General features: G+C 42.2%; 1 protein-coding gene across 2 annotated transcripts in view; it reads right to left on the bottom strand.

Annotated features, from left to right (window-relative positions):
• Positions 1–16,787: 16,787 nt before the first annotated feature.
• PTPN11 (protein tyrosine phosphatase non-receptor type 11) overlaps positions 16,788–21,365 on the bottom strand; it is a 96,486-nt gene continuing 91,908 nt past the window's right edge. For both annotated transcript variants that reach the window (XM_037816810.1, XM_037816811.1), the window contains exon 16: positions 16,788–20,791. The gene's annotated coding sequence lies outside the window, so the exon portion shown is untranslated. The remainder of the gene's footprint in view (positions 20,792–21,365) is intronic.

The following is a 21,365-nucleotide window of genomic DNA, read 5'->3' as shown; positions in this document are numbered from 1 at the left end:
CTCATGTCACAATCTGCTTGCTCTAGAATGTGAGCTTCCTTAAGGCGGGGGTGTGAGTGTATCTAGTTCACTTGCCGTGTGCCCGGGACCTAGAACCATGCCTGGGGCTGGAGTCGTGCCCGGGGCTGGAGTCGTGCCTGGCACGTGGTGGGTGCACTGTCTGCCTGCACTCTGGCTTGCAGGCAGGTCCAAACAGTGGTGGCAGGTCCTCGTAGGAGACGGAGAGGCAGGAGGAGGAGGTCGGGGGTTTCTTTCCTGCCCCTTCCCCGCTCAGGCCCTGCTTTCTGGCAATGGCTGGAACCTCCCTGGGCACAAGGACAGCTCCTGGAAGATGGCCCCTCCTCCACAGCATTCCTCTCCCCAGGTCCCCTATCTCCATCCCTCCCTCTGTCCCGAGGTGGTAACAGCTCCCCCCTGCGTTGGTCTCAATGTCTCAATGTACCTTTTGGTTCCCTTGACCCCACGCTCATCATTATAAATAGACCTTTTATTAAAATCTCCTCCCTTACCCAGTTGAAGTGTGCTTTCTCTTTCCTGCTAGTAGATGCTCAACAAATAAGTATGAAAAAATAACTGAATGAATATATGAATGAATGAGTGGATAAAGAGAAGACATAGAGGATCAGACTAAGGATTAGGGTAAAGGTTAGATTAGGGTAAGGGTAAGTATTAGGTGAGAGTAAGGGTTACGGTTAAGGTAAAGGTTAGGACTAGGCTAAGGGCTAAGATAAACGCAAAGCTTAGGGCAAGGAGAGAGGGAAGTTAGGGTTAGGATGAGGATACGGTTAGGTTAAGGTTAAGGTAAGCACTGGGATAGGGGTTAGGGTTAGGGTGGGAGTTTTAGCATTAGGGTTAGGGTTTGTTTGCAAAGCAGGAGATGGGATGACAGCTGCCCAGAGGCTGGCTGCCATGCAGCCAAGGGAGTGTGAGATGACTGTACTGTGCAAAAAGCCCATTCATTACTTTGGCGGAAGGTCAGCCGCACACCCCACCTTCCACTCCACAGACTGTATACTTCCAACACTTGCAAAATGATGGCCCTTCCCAAGGGTGCCAGCATCCAAGGAAAGGACATTAGACCCCAGCTCTGAGTGAGGTCAGATGGAAGGAACCCGGCCGCTTTAGACAAGCAATTTTTTAAAGCTACTCAGTGCTACTGTTCAGAGTATACTAAGGAGCTCCATCTGGCTTTTTCCTGTCTCCAATGCGGGCATTTCAGCAATTTACTGAATTCTAGATGTCTAGAGCGTTTCTCCGATTTTACTTATTTAAAACTGTCATCACCATTTTGCCATATTCCTGTTACATGTGCTTCGTTATTTATTCAGTATTTTTCTTTAAATTGATTCTCACCCAGTCCCCATTACCACCACCTTTTTTGTTCTTAAATTTTAAAAGGAGATGTTGTATCCCTCGTCAGCACAGTATAATGACTGAGAGCATGAACTCTGGAATCAGACTTCCTGGGTTCAAAACTTGGCTCTGGCAAATGCCACTTGTGTGACCTTGGGCAAGTGCTACAGCCTCTCTGTGATCTGGTTTTCTCATCTATAAAGTGGGAAGAAAAATACTTTATTACCTCTTAAGATTCCAAGGGAATTAAATGACAGAGTAAGCATTATATAAATATGGTGGTGGTGGCTGAGGTTGTTATAAATGGAACAACCAGCTATCACTGGTAAGGGGAAAAATAAATACCAAATAAAAAACAATGTTATTAAAAAAATTTTGTTAGATTAGCAAATGCCAGATGTTCACGTCGTATTAGCACAAAGCTGACTTTTTCTTGATAAAGGAATAGGACAGACTGAAAGAGAATTGAAAAAGGAAGAACTTTGTAACCAGGTGATACGGTGGTAAAGCGCCAACCTTGAATCATCTGAAAGCACCCTCTGTATCACAGCCTGCATTCCACTCTGGTTTCCCCCTCCGATTACAGCGTGGGTGGGGTGGGGTGGGGGGTTGGAGATGATGGTCCAGAAGACGGAAGAGGTCTGCCCGGGGACACAGAACAAATAAATACAGATGCCCTTCTCAGCCCAGCTGGAGATTCTGTTACTATTAGGACTCCTGGAATTGATCCTAGAAATGAGTAACTGAGAGCCTCATCCAGCTGTCCATTAAATGGGTTCTTATCTTGAGGCAACCAACGTGAAAAGCCCCAAAATGTAAAGGAACGCTTTTTTGAAACTCTATAAAAACTGGAGGAGCGGTTGGTTGCCATTAAACAAAATGATTTGCAGAAGCCTCAACTATTTTCATCTTCTCCAAAAAGCCTTGATGAAAAAGACAGCTGTAAATGTGCAGGCTTTAGCAATTCTCCAAAGGGTTGGAAACACCAGTGTATTGCAATCAGTGTTATAGCTAGCCTCAGGAAACTGGAATTTTTTTTTCTTGCCACTGAAAATGTGATATTCTCCTTTGGGGCTCAAAATTAATTCAAATTTGCATTCCTGAAAATGAAGGAAAAGTTAAAAAAATCAAAAATTAAAAATTAAAACGGCAGCCTACAGGGGGAGTAAGATCAGGAGATTGGGTTTCTGTTTGCCAGTGTGGGATGGTGGGTCAATTATTTTCCCTCTCTCAGGGTCTGGGTTCCTCACCTGAAAAAAATAGGGAATTAAAACAAGTGGTCTCTAAGCACCTGCCCCAAGCTGATAACACAAGCTAATAACATATCAGGGCCAACAGGCAAACTGCCCGTCCCACCTGCCTTCCCCAAAGAATTCCTAGTTGAATACAGTCCACCCTCCCAGGCACTCAGACTTGGGACCTCCGAGCTCCAGCTCTCCTGCGTCACACACATTCACATCATCACACCAAATCCTGCTTACTCTGCCTTTATTTTTTCTCTTTGCTTTATTTATACAATGCTTATTATCTTCTGGAAAATTGGGCTAAGAGTGTTTTAAGCATTATTTCCTTAAATACTTACAACAGTTCGCAATGGGCATCTTTTATTTTGTTGCACAGCACCCACTCCCCCATCTGATAACAGCACCCCAATTTCTCCTTTAAGGAACCACCCTTCCCCCACTGTCATTCTGAGTGGCTTGGAATGACATATGGTCATTGGCCTTGATAAGACCAACCCACTCTCCCTTCCACACGACCCATGCCTGATCAGTGAATGTATTTCATCTCCTGGGCCATAAGAATAGGCTCGGGAATGGGCATGTGACCTGCAGTGATACAATTAAAGCCAACCCAATAATTTCTTTAGAAATATTAGGAAAGAGGTGGGATGTAAGCCTGGAGATACTGGCAGCCATCTTGCGACCATGAGGAGAGGAGATGGACTAAATGAAGCCAACAATGAGCCAAGAGATAAAATTCCTACTGACATTATTGGAGCCCCTGGATCCAGCCACACCTGAAACCAATCTCTAATGAGCATACAATGCAAACAATTATCTTAGGAAGTGAAAAAAGAAGAGTTTCTCAGGCAAAAGAACTGTGAGGCTAGGCAATGGCCCTGAGGTAGAAGCATTTTGATGAAACTTAAGACAGCCTTTGTGACTAGGGAGAGAGAGCAGTGATAGGCACAAACAGAAGAAAATGAGGTCCGAGAGAAAGGCAAGGGCCAGACTGTCCAGCTAGGTGACAGTAATGATTTAGATCTTTATTCCAAGGGCAAAAGGAAAAGTTTCAAGAAGGGGAGGGTGAATAATTTGATTTGAATTTTGATAAGCTCACCAGGGTGGTCTCAAGGAAAATGGACTACGGTAAGCAGGTGAGTTGTGTGGCTGTTGGGGAGACCACTGGAGGAGGAGTGATGGCCTGGAACAGAGTGGCATGTGTCCAAACTGCTGCCCTTGGAAAGGTCATATTGGGGAGGGGATGCTGGCCACATCATACACCTCCGTAGCTACACTCTGTGAAAACTAATGCAACTGCCAAGGCATGATTTGCTGCACCCAGCCAGCCCGCCTCCTCAGCCACTGAATCGTGGACAGTTAACACCATCAATAAATCTATAGCCGCTGAGCATGAGTGCTGCTTTGCATACATACAGGCACTAAGCAAGGAGCCTTGAGCTACTTCACTGGTCAAACTCGGAGCCATCCTTACGCTTGTAAAAGGTCTGGGCAAACTGTATCTGCCAAACAGGGTCCCTGGTAACTTTTTGTTCCTCCCTGTTTATATTCTTCAATAATTTCTACTCCCAAATTATATTTTCCTTGAGATAAAAAATGGCAGATTTTAATTACACAGAGAAAATCTTCCTTTACAGTGGAGGAATCAGAAAATATCACCTTAACAAGTGATCAAGGTTACTTAACATCACCAATAATAGAACAGATGACATCATGTGCCTCCTGATGGGACACACCGAGAAGGACACAACGTCACCCATGTGGTATTTTCTCCAAAAAACCTTTAGTCTGAATCTGATCACAAGGAAACGATAAAACAAAACCAAATCGAGGGGCACTGCGCAAAACATCTGATCTGTGTTCTTCAAATATCAATGGCTTGAAAGACAGCCCTGCTTTGTCAGGATGCTGAGCCAAACACCACACCTGGCTAAACAACAGGAATTGATCAGCTCACGGTTTCGGAGGCTGGAAGCTTGCTTCCTCCCAAGTTGGCCAGCAATCCTTGGCTTTCCCGTCCTCTTCTTTCTTGTACGATTTCAAGCTGACTTCCAGCTTCTCCTCCTCCAAGCTTTCACTTCCTAAAGCCACCAGTGATAGTATTAAGGCCCACGCTCATTCCGTTGGGCCACACCTTATCTAAAAATAACATCTTCAAAAGGTCCTATTTATGATGGGTTCACAGGATTGGCTTAAGATTCAGAACACGTTTTTTTCCCTGGGGTAAATAAATTAACCTACCACAAGATGTAGAAGTTGGAATTGGGAAAACTGGGGAAATGTAAGTATTGACTGTATGTTGGATAACAGAAACCAGTAGCTGTGTTCAATGCTCCTGCACACGTGCCCACACCACACATACACTCACATAGAGGCAGGTGTCCTGCAGTCACTACGGTGAAGAATCGTCTCCCTGGTGGAGAAGATTGGGAAAACCATTCATCCTGGTTTGCCTGGGATAGCACTAGTTTCCATCTGCAATCTCCACCTCATCATTCTCAGTGCCTCCTAAAAAAAAGCTTCCCCAAGTTATGTGATGGGCAGTAGGGTAAAGTGGGGAGATAACGTCACCTTCACCTGATGTCTAAGACATCACTCATTCATTCAGCAAATGTGTACTGAGCCCCTGATGGCCCTTTATAGAAAAAGTTTGCTGATCCCTGATCTTAAATTTCTGTTTCTCAATGTAGAATAAGATAATGCATGTACAGTAGGACAGTGCTTGGCTCTTGAGCGCAAGATCAATATGCATTGGCCGGCTGCTTCAGTTAACTTATCTGTAAACTGAAGATAACTACAGCACCTACCTGATGTGGTGGTTGTGTGGATTTAATAAGAGAAGCATGTCAAGCGCTTAGCATAGTGTCTGCTTATAATAATCACTCAATAAACAGTTACTAATGGCTACGACATAGGCTGACTTCAGCAGTGTGCTTGATATTTACAAGGTGATTGTCACATTTATTATCTCATTTAACCTTTTAATTATTTTACCCTGAAATATTTCAAATGCTCAAAAGAATATCGGTAACATATAATAAAGTATTAAAATTAATAACATGCCACAATTCAGCTAAAATAATAGAACATTCCTGAAGCCACTGGAACCCTATGGGTCCCTCTGATCTTATCTATCTCCCTCCCCTCCCCAAGCCAAAGCAACAACTCTCATGAAACTGGGCTTTAAATGGTCTCATTCTGTTCATTTTCTTCTATGATTTTTTCATCCCTGTCAATCCTACATTTGCATGACTCTTCCATGTTGAAGAGTGTGGCTGTCATTCACTTCTTTCCACTTCTACATAGCACTTTGGCATGTGGAAAACATCACAACAGACTTCTTCCATTTTTTCTGTACAGGGACAGAAAAACAAACAAATGGCCATTCTTGTATGTGTCTGCAAGCTCATTTAATCTTCACAGCTGCCTGAACAGTATATTAGGATATGATCGTCATCCTCATTTTGCAATGAAGAAACTAAGGCTCCAAAAGCTTAACCTACTCACCAAAGTCACACGAGCAGATTCATAACCAGGTATTTACCCTCGGCTTCCCCCATTCTCAGCTTTTTGAAATTTCCCCCAAATGGAAGAACTTCCCACCTTACACCAGGCAGAGGTACTGAACAAGTCATCTCTGTTCCCAAGATTAAAAGCCATTAGCAAATAAAAACATGTTTGTACTTCCTAAGTGTGTTTGAATTAAGTTTGGAGATCATGTCAGGGAGGAAGGCTAATCAAAGATTTCCAATACTAATTTACTGTCATAAAAGGAAAAGGTTTTTGCTCAACATTTACTTCTGGGAAGGATTGTGTAAACTCATCTATGATCCATGATTTTGTTCAGATTCTTTTGGATGTGCGCCATTAGCTGGTAAATTTACATAGCACAGGAAGAGGCTGTTGAGGACCTGTAAGGCATTCCCAAGCCCTCCAGGAAGGGCACAGATGTTTGCTAAACACCTACTATGTGCTGGGGCTATCTGCTGACATCAAACTCTGACCCTTTAGGACAAGGGAGGTACCATTATCTCCACTTTCTTAAAGACAAGACTGAGGATCGAAGATGTTGACTGACTTGTCCAAGACCACACAGCTAGAATGTGGCAAAACCAGGACCCAAATCCAAGCCTGCAGGCTTCCAAAGCCCCAGCTTTCCTATTAAGGATAACACAACATCGACATGCCTAGAACAGAGTACCCGTCTCAACCTGTAAGCCTAAACCTCAAACATGTTTAACATCTGAAACCCAAATGCATATTTTAACTTACCCTAAGCAGAAACCCGATGGTTTATTCTTAAATCTAAAGATAACAATCACATGGTCCCCAACCAGGATTTCTGGTCTGTTTTTAAATGTGGAAAAGGTACTGAACACAATAAATCAGTTCACAATAGGGCACTGCTAGAGGATCACTTGTATGGCTGAAGCTCGGGTGTTTTTTCCAGCCAAAATTCAGGCCTTTGTTCAATATTTTCTAAAGCCTTCATAGAAAGCAACACTTGGCGGAATCAATCCTTTAGAAAGAAGGAAGTTGATTTTCGCATGAGAAAAAATGATAACGGTAATATGGAAAGCAACAATCAAACGTATGAATGAAGATGGGGAAAAAAAAAACTTTTTACAAGTCTAGAAATCTGTCAAGATCCAGACATCTGTCACCTCCCGAACAGACTTTAATTTTAGATTTGCTTCCTTTAAGTTTTTTTCCATCCCTCCCCATGGTTAGACGGATTTCACATATGCTTGGGATTTCACAAGCTCCATTTGGTAGGTGTGATGCCTAAGAATATCTGAAACCGTTTTCAAGATGTTTTATGACGATGCTTGTCTTAGTCTTTGGATCTTTTCTTATTCTATAACCTAGATGTTGCGGCTTCTCTTGTGATGACAAATGATTCTCAAATGCGTGTACTCAGACGTGGTCTGATTCAAGCACAGAAGGATGTAATTTCCATGGCCTCTATCTCCATATGGAAATCCTCCAACCCACTGCTTCTCAAACTACGAATGTGCCTATGAATCCCCTGGTGTCCTTGTAAAAATAGATTCCAGTTCAGTAGGGCTGGGGTGGGGCCCAGGACTCTGCATTTCCAACAATCCCAGAGGAGGCTGGCGGTGCTGTCTACAGACCATACCTGGAGGGATGAAGCTCCAGTGGGCTGGATGGTTTCCATTTGCCCCTCCAGATCCAGTCTGTGTGCTGCTCTGGGCCCGGGAGGCTCAGCCTATGGACTGCAGATGGGTTGGACCATTTGGAGGCAGCAGTAGGAGATCAGAGGAAAAGAGGAGAAAGTGGTCAGTGGGTTTTTCCCCTCCCTGCTGAGGCCCTCTGTGCCTACAGTTCCTGCTGGAGTCCTCCACGGCTCCAGATCTTGCTGAGTTCCAAGGAACACTGTTCTCCCACCCCCATGCCCTTGGGACCTAAGGGTGCTGTGGTAGACAGAACATTGGCTCCCAAAGATGTCAACTTCCTAATCCCTGGCACCCATGACTATGTGACCTTACACGGTGTTCTGGTTTGCTAAGGCTGCCATTATGCAAAATACCAGAAATGAATTGGATTTTATAAAGGGGATTTATTCTCTTACAAATTTACAGTTCTAAGGTCATAGATGTATCCAAACTAAGGCAGCAACATGAGGATACCGTCACTGAAGAACGGCTGATGACGTCCGGAACACCTCTGTCAGCTGAGAAGGCACGTGGCTGGCATCTGCTGGTTCTTTGCTCCTGGGCTCTGGTTTCAAAATGCCTTCCTCCAAAATGTCTCTGGGCTTCTGTCTTAGCTTTGCTCAGCTCTCTGCTTGGTTCTCCTGGGGTATTTCTCTCTAAGCATCTGGGAGCCCTCTCTTAGCTTCTCCGGGACAAACTCTGGGCTTCATCTCTTGGCTTTGCACCTCTAGACATCCTTCTGTCTGAATCGCACAGTGTCTCCAAGCATCTGGGTCTGTGTCAGCTATTGAGCTCTCTTAAGTACTTCAGTGAGCTAATCAAGACCCACTCTGAATGGGCGGGTCCACACCTCCATGGAAATAATCTAATCAAAGGTCTCGTCCACAGTTGAGTGGCTCACATCTCCATGGAAACACTCAATCAGTATGTCTCACCCTAATCAAAAGACTAACAAGTCTGCCCCCACAAGATTGCATTAAAGACATGGCTTTTGTGGGGGATATAACAGATTCAAATCAGCACACACGGCAAAAGGGACTTTGCAGACACAATCACCTTGCAATGGGGAGATGATTCTGGACGATCTAGGTGTCCTTATAAGAGACAGGAGAGAGTCAGAGTGGTGCGAGGTGAGAGAGACGTGAGCAGTCACTGCTGGCTTTGAAGATGAAGGAAGAGGTCATGAGCAGAAGGATGTGAGCAGCCTCTAGAAGCTGGAAAAGGCTCCCCTGGAGCCTCCAGAAAGAACCAGCCCTGCCAACACCTTGATTTTAGCCCAGAGAGACCCATTTTGGACTTCTGACCTCCAAAACTGTAGGACAATAAATATGTGTTGTTTTGAAGCCATTGTTTGTGGTCCCTTGTCACAGCAGCCACAGGAAACCCACACAGGCGCTGATGGACTTCCTGGCCACGCAGGTCCCTGGGGCTTCACCACCCACGTTACCTCCCTTAAACCTGCTTACACTTCCATGAACGATCCCGTCTCTCAACTCACTGCAGTCCAACCTTCGTGAGTGGGCTTCATTTTCCATCCTGGATGCTGACAGATATACTCAGATGCCACCTAAAATGTTCATAACTGAACCCATCATCTTCCCCTAAATCTGCTCTTACTCCTGACTGTCCTTGTCTATAAGGGCATTATTCACTCATTTATTCACTCACTTATCCATTCACTCCACAAACATTCACTGAACACCTACAATGCCAGGTGCTGTTCCAGGCACTGGGGATGCAGCAGTGAACAAGACAAAGTCCCTGTCCTCTTGGAGCTGACATTCTAGTGGAGAAGACAAGACAACTGACCAACTAAGAAAAAGAAAGGATAATTTCAGATAGCAGTATGTGTGAAGAAAAGCTGTGATGAAAACAAGACAAGGTGACACGAAAGAAAGTGGCTCAGGAGGTGTCTATTTTGCTTAGGATAGTCTGGGAGGGTAACTTTGGGAAGGGGACATTTGAGCTTAAACATGACTAACAAGAAGTCAGCCATGTAAGGATCTGGAGGGAGAGCATTCCAGGAGAGAGAATCAGCCTGTGCAAATGTCCCACTGCAAGCATCAGCTAGAGGGAAATACTTGAAATCAGCTGCGTTGGTCTCTGACAATGATTGTACAACTATATAGCCTTTATCTTGTGATTGTAAAAACCTTGTGACTGACGCCTACTAGTCAGTCCTTATCCTGTTTTTCAACTTAAGAATCTTATGATCACTCAAGACAGCCCCTAATGTTTATTAATGAGGGGTCTTGAGTCAGTCCAGAACTAACCCACCCTAATTCCAAAGCTATCTTGACAGATGAAGCTGGACCTAACCAAAATTGGTCCACCTGACATGCGAAGTGGCTTAGATTTAACCTGTAAGTGACCTATACCTCATTATAATACAAAAAATCATACCTATTATCATATTAAGACCGCCATTTTCTTACATACTTTCTATGACATGCTCAATGATTAGATCATCTCTAACCTCGTCATCTCAAGCCATTGTGCTCATCTTTTGAGAGTATCAGAGAGTTACTGCAGTTCAGGAGACAGATTTTTAGGCCAATAGGCCATCTGAGCTCCTGCTTCGTGCTTAGCAATAAGCCCTTTCACTCTTTGAAACCCCAAAATCTCAGGAATTGGTAATTTGAGCACACAGGGCTAGAACCCATCGCTTTTGATCTGTTATCAAGAACAGTGGTTAGAAGAGAGTGGCGCCAGTAGAGATGGGGAGAAGTGATAGACTTGGCATACGTTCGGGACAGAGAGGAGATGGAACTGGCTGATGGGTTGGACAAGCAGGGGGCAAATGGGAGAGAAGAGGAGTCAAGGACGGACCCTTTGCTTCCCGCCTAAACAGCTGGGAGGTTTTGAGGCCATTACTGTAACGCGGGCGTGGGGAGCTGCTGAGGGTGTTAACCCAGATGGCCCGTGAGGAGCTGGTGCCCACTTCCCTTAGTGCTGGGAGTGCAGGCAGCTCACGGCTGATGGCTGCCCCTTCTCCACGTGAGCCCCCTGCTTCAAAGAACTGTCCTTGGCCACCTGAGCTGTCTCACCTGGGAGTGGACACACATGCCCTGCCCCTAGGGATAGTCCACAGTCAAGGAGTAACTGACATGGGTACAAAAGGCTCCCCCGTCTCAAGGTAGCACCAATGCCATGGTACAGTTTGGACTCCAGGGCTCCCCATGGGATCAGACCAAAGCTGTCTCCAGCTAAGACCATGCCCATGCTTAGCATCTCTCCCTCTATCTCTTCTTGCCCTCACTCCCCTTCTCCCTAGAGCCCTCTCCTCAGTAAATCACTTACACAAGAATCCCTGTCCCAGGCTCCATTTTGAGGGAACCTGATGTAAGACAGGAAGGTCTCCCTGTAATCTTATGATTTAACAGATTTTTTTAATTATATAAATTCTGATTATGGATTTGATCAAAATTTTAAGAATTTTGTGCTTCAAAGGACATTAGCAAGAAACTGAGAAGACAACCTACAGAATGGAAGAAAATAGTTGCAAGTCATGTATCTGAGAAGGGTTTACTATCCAGAATATATCAAGAACTCTTACAACTCAACAAAAAGACAAATAACCCAATTAAAAATGGGCAAAGGACTTGAATAGACATTCCTCCATAGAAGATATATAAATGGCTAATATGCACATGAAAAGATGATTAGTCATTAGGAAAATGTAAATTAAAAACTATACTGAGATACCACTTTGCAACCACCAGGATGGCTATTATTAAAAAAAAAAGAAAAACAAGTGTCAGTGAAGTGGAATGAGGAGTTAACACTTAATGGGTACAGAGTTTCTGCTTAGAGTGATGAAACAGTTTTGATAATGGATGGTGGTGATGGTAGCACACTTTAAATATAATTAATGCCACACTTAAAAATGATTAAAATAGCAAATTTTAGGATACATATATATAAACACAATAAAAATATTTTTAAAAATTCTGATTAAAAAAAAAGTTGTCCAAAAAAACAAAAGTCCAATCTCCTTGGTTCAGGGACTCAATTTGCCTCTCCCATCTCATCTCCCAGTCCTGCCCTTCACCACACCAAGTCAGACCCTTTTCCACCTAACAAATCACATGTTTTTCTGCCCTGTGGCTTTACCCACCTCGCCCATGCTTCTGGAAATACTTCCCTTTGTTCCCCTTTCTTTCCAGCCCTGTCAAGTGTGAAGTCCTCACTCAGATCCTCTCCGTTTCTCAGGATTCCACAGGGGTTGGTGATGAAGAAAGGAGAGGGCATGGCTTTGGAATCAACAGAGCCACCTGGGCTCAATTCCTAGCTCCCCCACTTACTAGGTGAGGGGGGCATTAGATAAGGCAGTTAATGCCCCCACACCTCAGTTTACCCATCTGTAAAATGGACATCAGTGTTAATCCCACAACTTCTGAGCACCTGCTGTACCAGTCCCATGCCAGCCACTGGGTACATGTGGGCGAGCAAAACAGGCAGTGTAAGGTGCCTACCTCGCAGGTTTGAAACTAATCTGCACAAAGCCTTTGGTAGTGGTTTGCACATAATCATCATTTAGTAAACGAGAGTATTGTTGTCATTTCCTTCTACTCCATTAGTCTTGGGAAAGGCCTCATCCACAACAGTTATTTTCTATTTTGTATACAGCCCCTGCGTCTCCTTTCCCTAAATGGTCCACAAAGTCCTTTAATACAGAGATTAAGACATATTCTGTTTGTATTCCCACAGCCTCCAGCCCAATACCTGGTTCGCTGTGCTCAGTGAAAACTGGTTGAATGAGTGCATGCAAGCATACTGTTTGGCACTTTCGAACAGGAAAGGAAATATGAAATAATTCTCAACTGGCTAGCCAGGATAATTAAGGCCGGTCTCACGTGGTGACGGGTACAGGCTTCAGCTGCCCGGGAATGCTGAGAATGCACCTCTCAGGCTTTCATGCCCACTGCGAATGTTAATCACAGCAAGGCCAAAAAACACAACTCACACACAGGTGTATTCCATACGCACCTAAAGAAGAGCATTTCATAGGAAATGATTCTGGTGATTCAGTATTTCCAGTCACGTCGGTTGGTCACAGAGAATTAAATATCTTTATTCCTAAACTCAAAACAAGGCAACATCACAACTTAATAGAAGAAATGTCAGACCACGCAAAGAGTTCACAGGAAAGAATACGCAAAGGGTATGCAAAGATGCTCAGCCCAACTTTGAAGGGAAATGCAAATTTAATTACACTGAACTATCGCATTTCACCTATCGCATTTAAAAGGATGCAAAAGTGTGAAGACAGGCTAGGGTTATACCTTAGTTTCCCTGGCTATTACCACGAACATCACACAATGGATTGGCTTGAACCAAAAGAATGTAGTGACTCACGGTTTCAGAGGCTAGAGGCTTGCTTCCTCCCAAGGCTGGTAGGGTTCTGACTGGTTAGCAGGCAACACCTGGATTCCCGCTTAAACAGCTGCTTCTCCACACAAGGCCATGTTCTCTCCTTTCTCTTTCCGGTTCCGTTGACTTCCGGCTTCTGGCTCCTCCCCTTTTCCCGCGACCAATTTCCTTGGCTTTTAAGGACATCAGCCATATTGGATTCAAGCAAACAGGTGCGCATATATTGGTGAGGGTTTAACTAGGTTTGGCCTTGCTGGGGTTTATCTTAGGTTTCTAGGGCTGCTGCAAAAAAGTATCACCGACTTGTTGGCTGAAACAGCAGGAGTTTAGTTTCACGGTGTTGGAGGCTGAAAGTCCAAAATGAAGGCATTGGAAGAGCCCTGCTTCTTCTGAAGTCCGTGGCGTGTCCATGGTGGCTTGCCGGCAAACCCAGTCTCCGCCTATCACATGGCCATCTCTCTCCCTGTCTGTCCCCTTCTCTTGCGCCCAAACTTCCTCTGCTTAAAAGGACTCCAGTCTTACTGGCTTGACCCCACCCTGATCCAGTTTGGCTTCGCCTTCACTAATATGATCTTCTAAGATCCTATTTTCAGATGAGTTCTCACAGGATGGGGGTGGGGCTTGAGCATGCCTTTCTGGAGGGACGATTCAATCCATAATGGGACAGTCTGGCATTATCTATCCAAGTGACAAATGGAAAAACCCTTGGAACCAGCATATTTATGGTGAGATGTATGTACAAAGTTAGTACTTAGGATGGAAAACATCGGTGGGGGAAAGGAAGACTTCCCAACATATGTTCTTTTGAACCTTTTACATTTTGTTCTTAGTAAACATATTAACTATTCAAAAAAAACCCCACAAAATTTTAAAAGTCAGAAGAGCTTTAAGCCTAAGAGAAGGAAAAGTCTAAAAATAAAGACAAAGACACACTGAATCACTGATAATTCAAACCTTATCACCTGGAGGACACACTTCTGCCAACCTACAAAACCTTTGGACAAGAACACCTGCATTTTCTAGGATATTCCTGAATGAATTAATCATTACCTCTTTTAGCAAAGGTAATTTATTAAATAGAAAACCAAACTGCCAATTTAACTTTTATGCCTTTCTGAATTTATATGAAAAACTTGTAATCCAGGTGGGAAAAATCCTGGTTTTTCCCTTGAAAAATGTGATCTCGGTAATGATTATATTCAGAATGAAATGGCTCATTCCAACTCATAACGCACACTTTTATACTAGGAAATCCTGGCAAAATTGGCCTGGGTTATCCAAAGCAGTGAATTTAGTCAACACATTTCATCCAGAGTTATCTTCTAAGGTAAATGTGGTGTAGCTTTATTTGATTAAGCTTCAGGACTGTTTTGTCAAGTACAGTGGGACAGACTTGGCATTTCCAGGCAGGGGATCACAGAGTATGAACATGTAGGGATGCTGCTCCCAAGGTTAATGACAATTTAACAAAGCACTGCTTTTATTTTTTGCAATTTTCAATTTGAGAAATGTGAGAGATACTGCTTTAGTAAATGAGACTCACACCATTAAAAAAAAAGTTGAACAACCATTTCCTTTGGAAATTCATTTCTAGAAAGCCATCCAGAGAAGAAACCGGCCTTGACTGAATCCACAACAAAATAATAGGACAGTTATTCCATTATTCCATTTATTCCTGGAATCTCTGTCTCTACACACACACACACACACACACACACACACACACACACACACCAGTTTCCCCACTGGTCAAGAATAAGCTCAAGCGATGCCTCCCCTGAAATCTAACTCTCCCATAATTTACCCCTGTAAGAAACCATCAGTTTATGTTGATATCCTAATTTCTATATCCTAATTACTGCCTACCCCAGTTGTACATATCTGTACATACATCTGGCTCGCTGACTACTCTGAGCTCCTGGGAAGCAGAAACTGTTTCATTCATCCATTCCCCCAGGGGCTGGCCCCTAGTAATGATTTAGTAAGTCTTACCTGTTGGAAAAGAACTTAAGCCCAAAACAATTTCTTTCCAGTTCAGTGTAACTATGGTCTTACCAGGTAGAAATGACTTCAGATCTGAGCATCACTTACAATTCCTTGGTCCATAAACTGTTTTGCAGCTGGTATTGCTTTCTTATGACCCTTATGTTTGTGGCTATATTTTATACTCTGGTGGTATTTGGGGCATTTAAAATGTCTGGCCTCAAATGACATGAAGATCAGCTCATTGTTAACTGTTGCCCCATTGATAAAGTAGGAAATCTCTCTGCTTCATTTTCATTCTGCAAATTCAATATCAGAAACTTAACTAGTTCCTAGTGGGGGGGGGGCAGGAATCGCACCTAAGATAAAACCATTCACTCAAGGTCACGGTCCCCTTTTTACTACCCCTCATAAATTCAAAGAGAATGGGTGGATGCAAAGTGTAGTGTTGAAAGAACCCTTAGCTCTCTGTCCACAATTGATTTATTATGGGGACTCCTGCTTTGACTTTAATAGACACATTTTCTTTGGGATGTTTCTTATGAATAGAACTATAGAACTAGAAGGACCTTTATGGCAGGTCAAAGGGCAAGATATTGCCACTGCCCTCTAAGGTGCAACCCAGTATCTCAGAAAGGATTGTGGGGAACAAGGCATGTCCAGGTCAACAGTATATGTAGCACTTCTGAAATTCAGCAGAGGGTAAACACAAAATAGTACTGTGGTAGGAAAACTCTACTATAGATCGATCTTCCATGCATGGAAAGTGACATTCTCCTGTGACATGAACCCAAGCCCCAATTTATTACACTTGTCACATTTGAAATTACTTTGTCTAACTTCTGACTTCCCTGCATTGTCTGAGCACCCTGCACCTTCAGTAGTGCTTATCACAAGTATCAATAACTGCCTTCTTGTGTTAGGCCCAAGGTCATCTTGTCTTTCATTCACGGCTATAACCCCAGTGCCTAGCAGAGGTACAGTGTCTGCAATTTCAAAGGGACTTCATATTTTTTGAAAGAATTCATGTTTGTGCTAACCAATTAAACCAGATGAACCTGATCATATGCATTAAGCAAACAGGAATTTATTGAGAGTACAAAGAGGGCACTAGTATTTTACAGTGTAAATAACCCAAAGCACTTCTTGTTATTAATAAAATGATCTCCTATCTTGTTGTCAATGTTAATGCACATTGTGGCGAGTGACCTTGTTTGTATATGGCCTAAACCAACTAGAAAGCAAAGAGCTGATAGTCCTATTGCATATAATTAAATTTCCCACAAGCCTCCCCTATCATACTTTTACTTCATACCCCCAATACCATTCACATTCTCTTTGGTGGATCTTCTAATCATTTCCTTGTATATTTTACACAGGTATAGATGATAGATAGATAGATACATAGATAGATAATTATTTTTATTATTTATTTCCTCTTAAGTTCTTCCAAACAGAATAGCTTTTCTGTCTCCCAAAGCTGTTCAGTAGTAGGCACTCAATAAATGCTTGAGGAACTAATTCATTTATTCCACATTGTAATTCACCTTTTAGATGAGAGCAGCTAAATTTCAACATTTTGTGAGTATATGAGGTTGAGTGACCTACAATCCCCTTTTTATATGAACATTTCTGATGAAATAAATGACAAATACCATAATATAAGAAAATGGTTTTATTCCTAACTTTTAGTTCCCATACAGTTTACAAATACACTTTTATTCAGATAACACAGCTCTGCAACTAGCAAAGCAGTTGAACTAACACCCATAAATACAGGTGGGGAGACAATCAACATCCACTAACGTTTCTTGACATAAACTATTCTTTAAATGTCTTTTTTTAAAAAAAAACAACTGTAAATAGACTACATAATATATGTGGGCAAAAGGCAATTAAGTGAATCTCTTGAAACACTAAATGTATAATAAACTGCATATTATCAACATTTACATGATTCACATCAAAATGATGACATCCTAAAACGTATTCCTTTTAAAGGATAGATTTATCAATAAAATATTACATATCTTTTAATACTCTGGTACAATACTTCTTCATATACTGCAGGAAAAGTAAAGGTAGGTCTACTCATCAGCTTGATAAAGGATCCTTTTTCATTAGCTTTTATTAATAAAAGAATCACAATTAGGTCATAAATAAACAGGCAAATTATTAATTACATGTTTTGAGGTTCAAAAGGAAAACTTGTAAGAATTAGTTTTGATATATAGCAAAGTTATATGACATACTAAAACCAACTGTTTAATATTTATGCCTTATGTGAACTGCCCATGGTGAAAAAAGAACAAACTTTTTAGTGATGGAAGATATAATAAACTACATTTTGGAACTTATTGTTCAAGAGGAAGAGGGAAAAAGATTTCAACAAAATTAATAAAGGGATTACAGATCCTAATAAAGGTATCTTGAAATCAGGGAAGCCATGTGCTTGCTATATAAAACTTTATTCCCCCGACAACATACAGAAAACAAAAACCGCATCAGGTTTGTACTAATTCTACAGTCTAAGTTTCCTTTATGGATTAATAATCTACAACAAAACACTTCACAACTGCATCCCTTTCCACATTCCCCTGAACTAGAAATAACCCAGATGTTACATTACTTCTTAAAATTCCCAGTAAGATAACCCCTAAGAATAATCTTAACAATTTTCTTGGCTGTACCAAAGCAACCAGACTCTGTAAGAAGGCAGAGGCACCGAGATATTCACACATTTATTTTCTCATTCCCAATTAGCCATATGTGAAGTCACTGATTTCAGTGGGAGAGATAAGCATAATTTTCAAGAGGGCCACACATTGGATATGAGGTGTCTTTTTATTTTCTTTAAAAAACCCATTAATACACTGCAATTTAGCTATTTTTTTTTCTTTAACCCCAATATCATGTGCCAGATCGTTTCTTCACCATATACTCAGCCAGCTCTAGGAAGCTGTACAAATACAGAGTCTACCAACAACCCAGAAATACTCCCTGGCTGCAAACTGCAATTGCATATCTCTAACACCTATTTTCCAGGTTTCCTGTTTCACCTACTACTGACTACTATGACCCTGGCCCTTTCACTGCCTCATAAACCACATCCTTGGAGCTTTCCTTTCCATGATTTTTTTAAATCGTCCCCTGGAGCCACCCCCACCCCCATCTTCACAGTTCCTCTGCCTATGGAAAGTCACCACATCTGACTTGCAATCACCTTTTACCAAACATACTGGACAAGCTTTAGCAAACTGGGGACTACCGGAAATCCTGTCTTGGCATAAGTTTACACAACAATATGATCGTTTGCTTACTTAGTGGAGGGACATCTAAATTAATTAATGTCCTATAAAAATCTAGCTAAGAGCAGGCATTTGAGTTGCAAGTGCAAAAACAACTCATCTTAAGCTACAGGCAGAGAGATTAATGCAGCAGATAATATTTGTACAATCAAACCCTTCTATGCTGGTGAAAGACTGCCCCCAAAGTCTAGAGTCCAAACTTTACCACAAAAATCAAGACAAAATGGAGAACTACTCAATGTGACAATGCAATAAAAAGAACAGGATTTCACAAGATCTTTGTTGCAAATACTGAACTAGAAACTCTTTCTTTGCAGGCTTGAAAAGAAGACAGTAGTCATTTACATTCCCCTAAGCAGGTAGTTACCTTCAGGCCACACCTGTGTTCCAAAGCAACTCTAAGTTCATTGGATGTTTGTGGAGTAAGGGTGGAGAGGAAAGAAGAGATCACTGTACATTTTGGCTATGAAAACGGCAGTGTGGCTCTGCCCAAACTATCTCAGGGTTTCAAAGGTGTTCAAAAAGGTCTTACTATCAGGGCTGGACCTAGTCCTTCCTTTCAGGACTAAAAGCAAGAAAACTTAAGGGCAAAGTTGCCATAGCATTTTATTATCTTTACAAAGACAACCAATAATACTTTAATTGAAATATACTCACCGAATGATGACTCAACACACAGGGCAAAGAGAGATGTCTTTGGGAAAGGCACTTAAGGTAGAACATTAGCACATATTACTGCTTGGTTAAAACAAAAATGAGCTACTGCTAATTAAAGGTTAGAGGCCTTGTTAGGATTGCTCCTTTTCATTCCAGTTTACTGCAAATCAGTGGCATTAAGAAACCATTGCATTCTACTCACTCTATAGACGCCACAGCAATGGGGTAGTTCTACTTTCAAATGTTCTGTCCCCTTAACACATCCATCCTTATGAGACAGGTTTTCCCAAGTAAAGGTTCAGAAAATATGGTTAGAGCTGGCAGAACTGGTTTAGGAAGCTTCTTAAAAAGCCCTCTATTCCTCAGTCTGACTTCCAGCTTACACCAGCTTAAGCAGCTTGAGCTTCCCGACATCACTAGCAGCCTCTACTTTTGCTAACAACAGTTTTTCCATGGCACTGGTAGTGGCAGCCTGTTCCACCGGTGGCCCCAAATGAGCCACGCCTCCCGATACTCATGACCTTGTGTAGTGCCCTTTTCAACCTAGACTGGGCCTCTGATTTGCTTTCATCAGTAGAGTGCAGTAAAAGTGATTTTGTGACAGTTCTGGGCCTACGTCTTAAGAAGGCCTGGCCACTTCTACTTTTGTACTCTTGGGAGCTCTGAGCTGCCATGTAAGAGTCCAGCTACCTTGCTGGAGAGGCCACATGGAGAAGGACAGACCCTGAGGACTACATGCAGAGAGAGACAAGCCTAGCCATCTCAGTGTCTCAGTCCACCTGCCATCTCCATGAGTGACCACCAGCAAGTCTAGCAGAAGAACAGCTCAGCTGAGCCCAGCCCAGACTGAAAAAGAATGAGCAAAAAAAGAGATGTTTTAAGCCACTAAGTTTTGGGGTATTGCCAGCAACAATTGATAACTGAAGCACTGGTCATCCATAGATGCCTTTTTTCTAAATACAAGACAATTACTCCAACGCAAAGAAAATATGACAAATGTTTTCCCAGCACAACCTTCTCAGTCAAAAGGCTAAGTAGTAATTGGTCATCTGCTAAGAAGAAAAAACACCTCTTATCCTAATTCATAGGTTTCCATGATTGTTTTTCCCCATGATTATTTTTCCCCATGATTTTTTACAATGTCAAAACTTCTGACAGTCTGGGGCACTGGCTTAATTATCATTTAACTAAAAAAAGAGGCCATCAAAATGAATTATCAATTGCTGGATAAGTGATGGTAAATGAAATTGTTCCCACTTCTACATATGTTGTTACTTAACTGTCTCAAATCATTTCTCCTCTCACAAGTTTCCTATCATCCCCTACAAAGTGAAAAGAAAATTAATTTGTTAAGGTTATAAAAAGAAACAAAAACAAATGCTGATAACCAGAATTTGAGTCACCATCATTGGCAAAATACAGAGGACGATTTATCTGCTTCCTCAATTTAAAACAAAATTCTATAAAATATAACATTGTCTACATTGTAGAGATGATTTCTTGTTGTCTGAGAAAATGAGTAACTGGAAATCAGGTACTGTTGCGTTAGTATACAGTGGTCTTTAAATGGTTTCAAATTTTGCTTATCAAAAGGTAGTCAAGCACAACTCAAACCTTCCAAATTGAAATTCATTCTTCACATAAACTTTCTTGCATCTTTTCTTGATCTTTCTGGGGAGAGGGTGAAAGTCCATATCTGGGCAAGAAATAAGTTAGAATTTTTAAAGAACACGATCTAAAAGCCTGGCAAAGCGTTAAATTATTTTACAGTGAATTAAAGCTTTTAAATACTTTTAAATACATGTTTTAAATTTCAACATGATATACTGAAATGATGAGCTTCTAACTTATTAAAACATGCATCATGTATGTGGGTCACTGCCTAATAAAGGTGACTGACAGGAAGGAGATGTACAGGGGAGATGAATTCCCAGCCATACATCTGGAAGAGATGTGGGCTTGACCAAGCAGGAGGCCCAGGGAGTCCAGCACCTGTGTCACACAGCCGGTCAGGGGTCGGTGGGGATGAGAAGTTGGGCCTCCTGCCTCCCAGCCACTCAGGGCTATGTCTAGGTGCTTCCCAGACCTCCACAGATCATCCCCCAGCACAGCCTGGGTTAACCAACTCTAAAAAAAATTGCAGGGGTGGTGGTATCTGCTTTTCTTTAAAAAAATTTTTATTTATTTTTTTATTTTCATAAACAAATATTCCCACCTTCCCCAGCAACCTCTAATCTGCTTTCCATCTCTGAGAATGTGTTATTAATAGT

This window comes from Choloepus didactylus, chromosome 23, assembly GCF_015220235.1.
Source record: "Choloepus didactylus isolate mChoDid1 chromosome 23, mChoDid1.pri, whole genome shotgun sequence".
Classification (NCBI taxonomy): domain Eukaryota; kingdom Metazoa; phylum Chordata; class Mammalia; order Pilosa; family Megalonychidae; genus Choloepus; species Choloepus didactylus.
Note: the sequence above shows the minus strand (reverse complement) of the source record. Positions and strands in the feature narration are given on the sequence as shown.